The sequence below is a fragment of the Furipterus horrens genome, unplaced genomic scaffold (genome assembly GCF_987537825.1).
Source record: "Furipterus horrens unplaced genomic scaffold, mFurHor1.1.pri manual_scaffold_7, whole genome shotgun sequence".
In the NCBI taxonomy this organism is placed as follows: Eukaryota; Metazoa; Chordata; class Mammalia; order Chiroptera; family Furipteridae; genus Furipterus; species Furipterus horrens.
The window spans coordinates 73687883-73701756 of NW_028327177.1; positions in this window are offsets into that span (position 1 = coordinate 73687883).

The following is a 13874-nucleotide window of genomic DNA, read 5'->3' on the forward strand; positions in this document are numbered from 1 at the left end:
CCGCACTCACCAAGTGCAGAAAGCCCTGAGGGTGTAGGATCCTCTGTGTTGGCCAGGCGGTGTCCCACTATGCGCTCAGGACCACATAGGCAGGGAGTGCTGCTCTTGTGTGTCCTGCAGCGCGCCTGCAGGGAGTTTCTCCCATGCCCTCGGCAGTGCTGTCCAGGATGTTGTTGCTGTCCTTTTCTGCCTCTCTGTGCATTCCCCCTCCCACTGTGATGTCTTTGTGGGGATTCTGCGGTGTGAGTGACTTCAGGGTCCTGTTTCCTGAGAGCGGGAACGCTGCTTCCCGTGATGGCAGTCTTCTGCCTGTCTCTGGGAGCCTTCCCATAGATCGTGGTGGCGAATGTCACAGATATGTCCTGAGAAGCATGTTGTAGTCGTGGGCCGCTGCCGCCATCTTGTGGCGATTCTGGTAATAGCACCTTAATGTCGGTCAGCGGGAGGTCTTGCGGTGTTTGCTTGGCAGTCAGTGACTATTAGTTTTGATGTGTTGGTCCTGTGTGTTCTTGCCTCCGGACGGACTTCCTGGAGGTGGTCCATCGTTTTAGAGGCAGGTGGGCTCTGTCCCTGATGAGATGAGGCAGGGGTGCTGTGGCATTCATGGTCATGCCGTTTTGTCTGTGTCTCTGTGTCTCCTGCATGCAGTGTGTGATGCCTTAGCATGTCTCTGGTGTGCAGTGGGCTGTTTCATGGCTGTACATGTCTATGTCTTAGAAGCCACTTTCAAAGACAGCAGACATAAGGAAGCGGGGTTCTGTGAAGACATAGAGAGGCTGTCTGAGTCCTCAGTCTCTGAGTGTGCACAGTGATGGCATCCTTGTTAGCCATTTCCCTGAATTCTGGATGGATGTTGTTCTTGAACATGCGAGTTTCCTGACTGTGCCATAGTGCCCTGACTTTTCTGGGCCAGGAATGCACAGTGTGCCTAGGGTTCAGTTTTCAGAGTAGGTGTCTTCCTTCTGGGTGTGATTGGGAGCGATGAAAAGAGGTGTCTGGTCTAGGGGCCTGCTCTGTTTTCCTGCTGTGTGACTTAGCCTGTGAGGTCAGCAGATATTCTGTCTCCTGGCTGCTGTCCCCTGAGCCTTGTCATCTGAGGAGGCTGCAGCCTATTATGTGAAGGGTGGCCCATAGCCCCTGTTCTTTCCCTGTGACTATGTTCCTGCTGTGGTAAGGCAGGTGATCTTTCAGGTCCAGGATTCAAGGTGTGGCCCTGCTGGTATTCTGATGGGCTGTTCCTGATGTAGGGCACGGTTTTCCGTTTCCAGCAGCACTGACCTTTCTGCTCTGTGCCTTCACTCCCCTGGGTGGTTAGCCTTAGCAGCTCTGGTGCTCATTGGCCTCCAGATTGGTGTTCTCCCCATGCAGTTGACGCCTGCCCCTCACCGGCCCTCATGGCCTTCTGTGATGTCCTGTTGGGTTTGGGCATCTCCTACAGCTTGAGGATCTCCGGTTCTGTGGGTTTGTCCCCTGTGACACCGCTCTTGTCACTGCTGTGTGTGGCTGCTTTGTCTGCCAGAGCTTGTGTGTTTCTTCATGTGTGTTATTGGCTTGGTTCTGGAGAGAGTCATGGAGGGTAAAAAAGGGGCAGGCACGTCCATTTCTAGTTCCCTGCCATGTACCCTGTATTGGCCATAGGTGCTGCATCCAGCCTCAGCATGCGTCCTGGCCTGGAATCGTGCTGGTGCCTGTGTGGCTTGCAGGATGGGTCTGGTTCCACTGATAGTTGCCAGTCTGGCCTGGGCTTGCAAGGTGACGAGGTGCTGTCAATCCCTTTCCCGCGGAGCGCCCATGTTCCTTAGGAGTTCTGGCAACGTCTACATGCTGCCATCTTGTGGCCATTTCTGGGAACTGCATGTCCTCGCAGGGAGCTGGGCTGATGTGTTATCTGTACTGACTGGCTTTAGAGTGTTACGTCATTCAGATGCCAGCTGATTTTGAAGGTCTCTCGCAAGTACATGTTGTAAGTGACAGGGAAACTGAATTTCTGCTCTTCCTCTGTTGCTGGCTTGGCTCTGATGGACCATGCCAGTGCCAAGCGCTATCTGTGTGACTGGCTTGGAAGCTGTCATGGAAGTAGCTTCCCTGTTCCCTCTGTGCTTGCGCAAATGCTGCTGAGGTTTCCTCTGGTCGGAGGTTTTGGTACTGTGGGATTGTGTGGTCAGGCACTCGGCATGGTTTCAGTCTCTGCTGAAAATGACAGCCGTGCCCTCTGCCGCAATTCCTGTGTCTTGTTTCTTTACTCTCGTTCAGTTCCGCAGATGGAGGGGCTGAAGGTGAGGGAGATGGAGAGGGAGGGCAAAAGATAGCAAGAGGAGCAGCTTTGCAAGACTCCTTATTGTTCTTCCCTACTAAGTGACTTATGCTTTGACTATTAAATGTGCTCTTTATAGGAATAGAGCAGACGTCCCATCCCTGGGACTGGCACTTGTTCCCCGCTGCTACAGCGGCCAGAATTGATCTTGTGTGGTTCCTTTCTGGTAGGATGAGATTGGCCCTTTCGCAAAGCCAATTGCGCTGATGGCTTCCAAGTGCGGACTGCTGCTGCCATCTTGTGGGCACTTCGGGGGATTGCATCTCAGGGGCAGAGAACGGGAAAGCTTGCTAGCTGCTGCGCCTTGGCTTCAGTGCGGGGGAGGGCTTCCTGCTGTCCCTTAGTTGTGATTTTCGATCCTACATTTACTCCCAAGTTGAGAAGTTGGACAGACATTTTGGCTAGTTCAGCTCATGAGGCTGCAGTGCTGCGTGCCTCCATTTCTTGACATCCCGTGTACTTTGGGTCGGTGCTTACAAGGAAAGCTGGGTATAGCGCTCCGCGTCCTGTTCTATGCAGGGCTGCTCTCTTCGTTTTTTGGGGAACAGGCCTTATGGGCAGCGGCATGGAGAGGAAAATGAAAGGTGTCTCTGTTAGTTCATCTTCTCTGTACAGCTTTCCTTTCTTCCTTTTGACAGAGATCGGATGGGAGGGGAAAAGGGAGGGGGACAGTCCCTGATAGCGCTTCTCTTCTGTGTACCAGCCAATGGGGGCCTGTGCTGCCACACTGCTCGTTGCCCTTTTGGGGAACAGGATCGCAGGCTCTGCGGTTCACTGCCTGTGGCTGGCTCCATAGATCTGCCCCTGCCTGGGCTGCCCCTGCCCCGTCCAAGACTGCTGCCTATTGCCCCAAGGCAAGCCGTGGTCCAGCGCCTGAGCTACACACTGTGGTCTGTGCTGCCATCTTATGGCCATCTCTCGGTACTACACCTCCGTTCAGGTCAACGGGCACGCTGGTTGACTGTGGGAGCCTGACTGCCGGGTCCTTTCCAGCACTTGGTCTCTCCAGCATCTGCTTGCTGTGGCGTTCATTGACTGCTTTTTCCCGGAGCTGCAAAGGATTTGTGCTTTGCACCCTTCCGGTTCTCGCTTCTTCAGTCTCGGGTGCTGTGACTGCAGGAAACCTTGTGTGTCTGCCTTCAGAGCAGCTGTAACGGCTGACGGAGGCTTTGCTCCGGTTTGGACATAACGGTTCCTTTGCTTTGCTGCCTCATCCAGCTTTGGGGCTCTGTGCCTGCGCTGTATGCATTCAGCGCTGTTGTGGTGGCTGCTGAGCGTGAGAGCTGTGTGTGTCACCCTGCTCTTCCTCTGTGTCACTTTACTTCCCTTTCTCAGAGAGGGTGGGATGGGTAAAGATAGTGGGACAGGTGTCAGTGCCCTGTTGTCCCCCCTGCACCCACAAAAGGGTCTCTGCATCACAAGTCTGAGCTGCTTGACCGGTGTGGGGATCCAGCCAGCAGTCCTTGCTTCATGGGCAGGTTGTCAACCCACTGAGCTATAGACACCTGGCTTGGTGGTGTGTGCTCACATCGTGGGGCAGCCAGGGTTTTCCCGAAGCAGGACTTTGCTATGTGTGTGTCTGCTGCCGTCCTGTGGACATTTCTGGGACTTGCATCTTAGTGCAGTTTACTAGGTCCACTGCTTTACTATGGGGACATCTCTGTCTCTCATGTGACAGAGTTCTGTCATCCTGGCATGTGACTGTTCTTCCTGTGCCCAACGACTCCATGTCCTAGATACCCATGAAGGAGGTCTTGATGTGCATTTCCTGTCCTGTCTGTCTTTGTTGCTTTGAGAACAGGAAGTGCTTCCTTTCAGAGGAAAAAGCAGTGCTCTTGCTTGAGGTTTGCTTCCCTGTGGTTCGGGTGGTCGATCTGTTGGTTGCTGTGATTTCTCCTGATTCCATAGGCTCTGGTGCCACGTGGTTTCTCTTCTGTGCCGTCCAAATGGTTTCATATGCTGTTGAAAGAGGCTGTATACCTCTATGTGGTTTCCCTTGTGACCTTTGTCTTCTCTTTTGATATGGATGGAGAGGATGGGAGGAAAAAAAAAAAGAGAGGGAGGCAAGTACCCCTTTGTGAGACCCAAAGGTGGGCCACAATTGTGAGCCCAGCATTCACCCTTGCCGGGAATTGAACCGGTGGCTTTTTGGTTTCCTCTCAGGTGGTTATTGCACTGAGCCACAGCAGCCGGTGAGGGCTGTGGCTGCCTACTGTGCTTAAGGCCTTAAGTGCTTTGCGCTGTAGCCCATCACAGAGTATGGCTTCTGACTGTGTGCTGCTGCTGCCGCCGTGTTGTGGGTTTGTCTGTGGCTCCGTTCTAACTCTCCATGCCAAGGAGGACTGGTTTGCTGTGGGAGCTGTGCTGCCCTTCAATGTGGAACATTCTGTTTGTGAAATAGCTTCTTGTTCTTGATGTGTCATGCAGCTGCATTTCAGTATCGCCAGGGATGGGGGCTTGTATCTTGCCCCTCTACTGTGCTGAGCAGTTTCTTGGCTACAGCTGTGGGAAGTTCGGCATTGTAGACGGCCAGGCAGTCGTGACGGTTTCACGTGGCTTTGCAGCGCATTTGGTCAATAGGTCGCTACAGCTGCATGACTGGTGAGGCGCTGATCCTGTGTTGCTTGGCATTCGCCCAGTTTCTACTGTGCTCTTCACTCTGGCAAGTTGAGGCCTATGTGTGTGTTCAGCCGCTCTTCTGGACAGCTTTCTTCTGCTGACTTTCTGAGAATAAGGAATGGAGGTAAAAGTTGGGGGCGATCTGCTGCTTTCTGTGGCATGTCCTGAAAAGGGAGGGTGTGGCAGTCCCTGTGTGTGTTGCCTTACAGGGGACTGAACCGGCAACTCGTGGAACTGCAGGTTGCGTCCTAGCCCACAGGGCCACAGTGGCCCGTGTGGCTCAGGGGCTTTGCGATGAGATGTTGATACTTGGATGGTCCGGAAATCGGAACTTCATGGGCTCCAGCTGGGTGATTTCCCCTTGTGCGTCTCTGCTGCCATCCTGTGGGCATTTCACTGCACTGCAGGTACTTTCCTGTGCCGTCTCTGACATGTTTGCCCTGGTGTGGTCGTTGTCCTTCAGTTCTGGGTGTGCAGGGAGTCTGAAATTTGGTTTTTGCTGCTGATTTCTGCAAAGTGCTATGTAAAACTCTGTTTCAGCCAGTTTCCTGTTTTCCATTTCCCAGTGACATTTGTCTCCCGTACCAGGAGAGCCGATGTCATCTATGACGTCTGCGCCTTCCCTGTGGTGACAACTGAGGATTCTGCCTCTTGGTTGTGCCTTCCTGAGGGTTGCTTCAGGTCCCTTGGTACAGAAGATTTTGGCATTGTGTGCTTCTGTGGCGTTTCTTTCTGCACAGTTTCTGTTACTGGGCGAGAGAATAGCCTCCTGTGCTTATCTCCCCAGGCTGCAGAGGTTGCTCAGAGAAGGCCAGTCCGCAGGAGAATGCCTGCTCCCTTCCGTGTCCTCAGAGTTTTGGTGGTATCACGGTCCTTTGGTTTTGAGGCGTGCTTGTTTGCTGCTTCTGCCTCTTGGCCCTGCTTTCTTCCCTTGCTGGACAGTTTGTGCCTTGTAGGGGGGTTTCTGGGTACTGTATCTGCTCCTTGTTCCTGATGCTACACAGAGACTGCCCTTGTCTGATGTGTGCCTGGTCACCTATCCATGACGCTCGTTCCTGAGCTGCGTTGCCTGCATCGGTCCTGCTCCACTGAGGATGTGTGGCATTTCAGTTCCCCTTGCACCATTTGTTACGGTGTCACACGCCATGATTTCTGCCTCCTTGTAGAAGGGTGCGGGAGTGTTTAGGCTTCCTCAGGGCTTGGTTATGAGACTGCTGTGAAAGGACACCTGAGGATGCAGACGGCAAAGCCTGGAAGATGGGGGTGAGCGCTGGGGCGCTCCATTGCTGCAGAAATTAGATAGGTCTGGCTTTCAGGCGAAGTGGTGCACACAGTGCTCTTACCCCCCAGGGCTGGTTCCTGTGGCCTCCAGGGTTCCCGTTTGGGTGCATCATGGGGGAGGTATTTCAGTATCTGTCATGGGTGGAGATTCTGTCCGCCAGTGTCCCCTTGCTGGTGGATCCCAGGGCAAGATGACAGGGGAAGCTTTTCTGTGGTCTGTGTCACTGGAGGTAGCTGGCAAGGGTCTAGGGATACTTGAGGAGCAGAGGAGACCCCTGTATGCTTAGGTGTGCTCGGGCACTAGGGAGTGAGCTCTTCCTCTGAGTCCCCTGCAGTGACCCTGTCTGTTATGCTGTCCCAGATCTGTGCCTGCCCTGGTGTGGCCAGGAGGATCAGGTCGTGACTGTTTGGCAGCCGGGCTTGCAAACGAAGAGGTCTGATGCCAGTGGTGCTGGTGATGGTGCCTGTGAGGGGTACGGTGGCCTCCCCTGTTCCTGTGGCTCTGCTGTTGTCCTCTGTGGAGAGGGCTTTTGTTTCTGCTTCTGGAATGTGTGGGCGCAGACCTGAGCGGTGGTGAGATCTCTGACTGTAGTTTCACTGGACAATGTGTAGGCGTGAGGGGGCTACTCCACAAAGCAATGGAGAATTCCGCTTCCCTCGCCACGCTGCAGGGTGCCATGTAGGCACTTGACCTCATGCCAGGGTGGCAGGTGAGGCTGATGCCGACTGCAGCAGTCTTGAGGAAGTTCTGGCAGCCAGGCTCTGAGAATTGCCTGATGGATGTCACAGCTTTGTGGCACTTCTCTTGGATTTGCCTGCTGGACCTGGTGACGCACTGTGCAGCTGCCAGATGATGCAGGGATTTGGGGTGTCTTTACAGCCTTGTTGGCGTGCCTTTCAGAGCCGCCATGTGTGTCTCTGCTGTCCTGTCAGTGTCAGCTGCAGTGGCCAGAAAACCTTCCCTGTACATGACTTTTTTTCCCCTTTGCTTCGGTCCCTTTGACTTGCCATATTTGGCCATAGCATGAAAACCAGTTAGTGCTCCGTAGTAGCCTCTGGTGCCCTCTCTGCATCATGGCCATGCCATGTCTTTACTGAGTCCTGGCTTCCTTGATGTCTTCCTGTGAAAAATGTCCTTGCCCCTGTGAAAAGGAATGGGCCGACATTTCTCAGCTCCTGCTGCTGCTTTGCTGTTGTGGGCTTTCTTTTCCTGTGTCCTCTGCTTGAAATAGCCTCCAGTGTGGATCTTGAGAGCATCTCACAGTGGCTGTGTTGGGGGGGTGTGGTCCCCGGAGGCACCAGAGTACTGGATTCCATGTTCCGAGATGAACATTTCTCTTCTTGTTCCTGTTTCAGCTCCTGTGATGGCCCTGGGTAGCTTTCGGCCTGCATGCACTGTGTGCTGAGATTGGAGACATGCTCCTATAATTGCAGGGTTTGGCTTGGCCCTGGTCCTAAACCTTCTCCTTGACTTACTGTCTGTGGCCAGTTTCCTGACGGCACGTTGCTTAGGGTGAGGGGAAAGGAGGTCTTCCTGCATAGCCCCAACTGAGTGTCAGCCATTGGCACAGGCTGTCCACTCCCCAAATTCACTTAAAACGCCTGGGGAGTTGGAGATGGTGTCCGTGGATGCTGTTTCCCTCGTGCGCTGTGAGTTACTTTGCTGCTCTGCTCTGTCGTTCCCTGTGGTTTTATGAGGGGCCCTGCAGAACTGTCATGTCTTTACAGCTGTGCATACATGTTGGTAGTAGAGGTCACAGCTACCTAGAAAGTCATCCCACACTGTTGGCCAAGAGGAGGGCGTGGGCCCAGCCTCCTGTGATTTCTGTGTTCTCTCCAGGCCTTCAGGTGTCTTACTACTACCCTGCAGTTACACGCGCCCTCTCTCACCATACTTTTGCAGGGTTGTGTGTAACAGCTGATGGGCTTGAGTAAGTTTCCTGTTATGTGACTGCTTGCTGTGCTGGCGATGCAAGCTTACTTTGTCTTGCCTGATTGGTTTCATGGGCTGCAATTCTGGGATTTCAAGTCTAGGTTGATGCAATGTGTGCATGCTATCCAGTGATCAGGCCTCTGTCCATAAATCTGACCTCACTGGTCTCTGCCATGTGCTACGAAAGTTCTGATTGGAACTGGCCACCTTGCACCTGGCCTAATTTCCGTTGTTCTCTGGCATGCAGCGTGTGAGCCCTGGTATTGATTTGTTAGGATCATTTGGAGGGGACTGCCATCTCTGGCCCTGTATGACTGCCTTGCTGTGTATCCATCTCCCCAACTTCTGAGCGAGGGAGTGGGAGGGGGAACCCCAGCCCGAGATGTTCCTGTGCACAGCCCCCTGTCCTGCGTGTCCCTGATGTGGATCCCAGCAGTATCCACAAAGTCTTCCTTCTCTGGGGCTTCGACAGCTGCCGCTTTGATTGTCAAGGTGGTGCTTGCTCCCGTGCTGAGTGCTCCCTTGGGGTCAACAAGGAAGGTTTCTGAGCCCTGCTACTCATCTTGCTCATAGGTCTGCTCTACGCCATGAGTTCCAGTGCTGTTCCCTTCCCTTCTGTCATTTGTCAGGCTTCTGTCATTCTGAAAGCTGTGTCTCTCTTTGAGTGTTGGACACCTGAGGATAGAGCAAAGTGGGTGTAAGGCTTTCTTCTCACTCAATTTCGGCGACTTACATCTTCAATGTCCTGGAAGCAGGGGATGAGAGTTTCTTGCTTTCATAGCAGCTAGGCCAGTTGAGGCTCGGTTTCAGGTGCATTGGCAAATGGGTCACTTGGGTTGAAGTAGCCCCAAAGTCTCCTTGGTTTTGCCTACCCTTTGGAATGCCTCCCGGATTTGTTTTGTTAGTTCCTGTTATAGAGGACAGGATGGGGCAGAAAACAGGGGTGGTGCACACCTGTCAAGATATCTGTCTGCGTCTGCGTGACGGTACTGGGTCGGTACACTGGGATTGGTGCTCTATGCGTCGTATGTGTCCTGTTGGTTACTCTGCCCTGTCTGGCAGCACTTTTCCTATGAGCTACGTTTTCCAGGGCTGGCTGTGTGGGTTGCCATGTGCTCCTCACTTGCTGTCTGGCTCAGACTGTTATATGAAATGCCTCCTGGCTGTGCATTTTGCTTGCTGTGTCGGGTCTGGATTCGGTTCCCAGCTGTCGCTACTGGTGACCAGGACAGCGGGTTAGCTTTTTGACCTTCCATTCATAGCATTCTGTTATTCACAGGCTGGGGCTTCCCAGAAGTGACATAAGAGCTGCGACCTGAACCGTCGCCTAAGAGGCATTATCAGTTGCCCCGTCTCTGTTTGGTTGCTTTTCTCTACCTGTTATCAGGAGAGGAAAACTTTCTCTGTTCCAAGTGCATGTGCAACTGAAAGCTTGCCTTGCCTCTCCGTGTGAGGTCCCAACTGCCACTCTGCTTGCTTTTGTCATGATGGTCACATCTGCTCTGCTGGTGTTTTGCTGTGTTCAGCACTGCCTTGGTGACCTGCTTGGAACAAAACGGTGCATGTCAGTCTGCTTCTCCTGGGCACTTGCTTTCTTTCCTGCCTCTGTCAAGAGATAGGGCAGGAGGCAAAAAGGAAGGGGGACAATGGGCAGCAAACAAGTTGCCTGCTGTGCACCGCCACGGTGGGAATATTAACAAAGTAAAAGTAGGTACCATTGTCCGGAATCGAACAGTGGACTTTCTGGTTCACAAGCAAGTGCTTAGACAACTGAGCTGTCTTCATGTAGCCTGGCTGCATGGCTTCATGAGGTCTTTTTAGGCTGCAGACGTGCATCTTGATGCTCTGCCATGAGCCCCAGCTGCGTGTCAGTGATGCCGTCTTGCAGACACTTTCTGGAACTTCATCTGCGGGGAGGTCAGCAGGAAGCCTGGTTAGCTCTGCCTGCTTTGCTGTGTTTCCTGTGTTTTCTCTCTGTTATTTTCTGACCTGCTCCTTCCTTTCTGCTCTGCTGCGAGTGCATTTACTTTCTTGTAAGTGCATTTTAATGAGAAGGAAGAGGGGTTATGGCTCGCCACACTGCTGGGATTCAGCTCCCATCCGTGATGAACATGGCTCCCGTGATTTCTGTGATTTCTGACGTGCCATGCAGGTTACAGTCCAGTTTCCCATGGGTTTGTGTCATGGTGCCTTCAGTTTTTCCCATTTGGTGACAGTCTGTGATTCTCTGGATTTGTTTTCATGCTTTCCACATAGGTTCTGCTCTTTCTGGCAATTATTGTCATGTATGCACTTGACTTCTCTTCTGAACAGGTCTGTTTTCATTGCTAAGTAGTGGACATGGCTGGAGGGGAAACCACAGGGGAGTGGGGCAGCCATTCCCTTGAGGTCTCTTCACGTGCAGTGACAAAGGGTGCCTCCTGGCTGTGCCTGACGTGTGACCTCACCTGTGATGCACATTGCTTGTGGCTGCTTCATGTTCTTTGGCCAGAAAAAGATTTGTCATTGCAGCACCTGTTCAGTGTTTGGGTTCAAAGACTGTACGTGTCCTGACTACTGCAGAGGGTCGGTTTCCTGGACATGTCCAGGGAGATGAACATTTGCTTGTGGCTGCTTCTTGATCCCCTGCAGGGTATCTCTTCCACTGGCTCTGTCTCTGCCCTCGCTGGGAATCCGGACAGGCACTTTTTGTTCTGCTGCTGCCCGCCAAGTGCACTGGGCCAGAACGCCCTGGGCGGTCCCTGTTCCTTTCTCTTTTGACTTCAGTTGCCTCCTGCCTCAGGCACTTGCCTGTATGGCTTCTCTCTGTGTGTTTCTGCTGAGGTGTCCTGGGTCACTTTGGTCCTCGGTTGTCAGTGTGGGCCATGAGAAAACCTGCATCGCTGTCCTGTCTTCCATTCAGAACATTCTGCCACTCCCCTCCTTGCCTTCTTTGGACCTCCAGTAGAAACTGCAGTGCTCCTTCCATTGGACAGGACTTTCAGGCTTCTCACAGTGTGTTTCCTGTCAGGGGCAGCGACAGCAGAAGTGACCAAGGGAAGGGTGCCTTGTTTGGCTGGGATCAGGTATTTGCTAGGTTTTCTCAGGTTGTGCACAGTTGCTGATGGTTGGGGTCCTGTGAGGGTATTGTCTCCCTGAGTATGTCTGTGACATGTAGCCTATGGGTGCTGGAGGATGGGGCTATGGGGACTGGAAAGAAAGGGGGAGGAGGGAACTGCCTGACTATGACATTCCAGAAAAAGCTACTTGTAGGATATGTGAGAGCACTCCACATAGAGCTTTCTCTGCATTTTCTAATCCCTTCTGTTCTTTGCAAGTTTCACTGGCTACTTTTACTTCATGGATGCTGATGTTGCTCGCTCATATAATGGAGCTTCTTCAATAAACTTACTGGATCCTTACCTGTGTCAACTGTGTCTCCATCAGAGCGCTGTCAGCCACATGGCACTCCCTTTTCCTGAATCCTGTTTCTGTGCTCTCCTCTTAGTCTCCCTGTCACCCTCCTGTAAGATCCCTGAGGTTTCCACAGGGACCTGCACGAGTTGCAGCACTTTGTTCTTCCAGACCTGTCATGAGGTCTGGAAAGGACCTTCTTCTTTGGGGAAAGCTGCTACTTTGAATGATGCTCAGGGTCTCTCAGTGGAGAAGCAAGATGTGGGCAGCAGGTGCTGTGTGCTTCTGTTCCTCTGTGCTGTGCGGTTTTCCATTCCCTTTACAGTGGGGAGGCCAGGACACTTGCTGTGGTTCTCCTCTGGATTCGTACTATGCCCTATGATTACAGGACTTTGGATGTGAGGTGGAAAAAAGGATGAGGATAACTGCTGACAGGTTTCCTCTTGAGCAACCCAGAGCATGACACCTGTGTCAAAAAATTCAATGGAGACCAGCTGTGATTCAAACCCGAGGCTTCCTGTTTCCTAAACAGGCACTCAATCCACTTGGCTGTGCTCACCTGTACTGTTTCGTTTCCTTTTCTAGGTACTGTACAGTGATGTGTGGAGCGTGCTTTCCCCTGCACAGAAACGCTGGGCCGACTCTGTGCTGCTGTGTTGTGGACACGTCAAGGAACTACATGCCTGTGTAGGTAAACACGAGAAGTGCTTTGCCGTTCCTGCTGTGCCTTCTTCTCCTTTGGGTGACTCTGTCATAACAGCTGCTGTGTGTTGCCTTGGCTCCCGGCAACTGCGTTTCAGAGGTCATGGGGAAGAGGGCTGCCTGTTCTGCCTCTCCCTGCACTGTCTCTGCTACTTGTCATGAACGCGCTGGGTGTGATTTCTTTGTGCTTTGTTGGCTGTGGCATTGTTCACAGAGGGTCGGTGACACAGACGCTTCTTTATTTTGGCTCCTGAGGGCCTGGTACTCCATGTTTCCAGGTCCCTGTGCTCTGCATTGTGTCCGCTGCTGCTGAGTATGACTGCCCTGTGTGTGTTCCACCTCACATCTGCACTGCTGTCCTTCATGACCGTTCCCGTCCCTGCTGGGTGCAGGGACAAACACTGTGACAGCCATCAACGTGTGTTTCTGTGTCCTACGATGTTGAAAGGAGCCTAGTGCGGTGACCCATGCATGTGTCCTCTCCAGGCAGACCTCTTCTCTGTGGGGACTTTGCCTTCTCTTACCTGACAGTGCTCTGTTAGTCCAAGAACATACTGTGACTTGTGTTTTTAGCCTGTGCATATCTTGAATCTTCTGCCGGAACACTCTAGCTCCGCCACTGTTGTGAGATCCACTACGTGACTGCAAGGATGTTGGCGACTGAGGGTATAATGCAATGGTGGTCCAGGTTGCTGGCCCACCACAGGGACTTCACCGCTGGCCATTTGGCCTGTGGAATGGCCATCTCTCCACTGAGCTGCAGTGGGCTGTGCATCTCCTGGAGCTTCCTGTTGGGGACTCTTAGCCCTCTCTCTCTGGTGCTTGGGAATGAGGGCTACTCCCGGTCTGTTTCTGCTGCTGCCGCTTACCCAAGCGGTGTATGATTGTCTTCGGTGCATGATTGCCCATGCAAATACCCATTACGGCAGCTTACCTGTCGAGGCCTGCCTTCAGAGCAGTGTGGTCTCTGCCATTTAGCTTCCTGCAGGTGATGAGGTAGGCGTCCGCTTCGCTTGCAGCCCAGAGGACTTTGCACTCCCGCACTCTCCATTTCCTGAGTGTCCTCGGCTATGGCAGCTCAATATGGTTCTTTGCCTTGCTGTAAGCCACTGTGCTGCCTGGGACGTGTCGCTCCACGGGAAGGACACACTGTTTCTTGGCTTCCTTGGGTCATGACGCTCTGGGAACGTATGACTCTGTCTCGCGTTCTCGCTAACAGGTTGGCTCCGCTTTCACTAGGACTGTTCTGCATGTCCCTTGGCTCTCAGTCCTGATGGCTTCTCTTTCTTGACTTATGGAGAGGTGTGGAGGGTGTGAAAAGCGATAGGTGACAACCCCCAAATGGCCATCTCTGCTGTGCTCCCAAAAGGCAACGATGGGCAACTGCAGACGGCTGTGCTCTAACCAAGACCTGAAATGAGGCCTTCAGGGTTCCTGGGCAAGTGCTTCGTCCACTCAGCCACCATGGCCTCAGCTGAGCTCACAGCTCACACAGATGCTCTTTAGTGCCCACTGCATAGCCACTTCATCAGTGGCCTCCATGGGCATCCCATCGGGAACACTTGACGTTGGTGCAAGCTGACAAACTCATCATCCCGCAGGTGCTTGGCACCTCACCGGCTGCTCCCAATT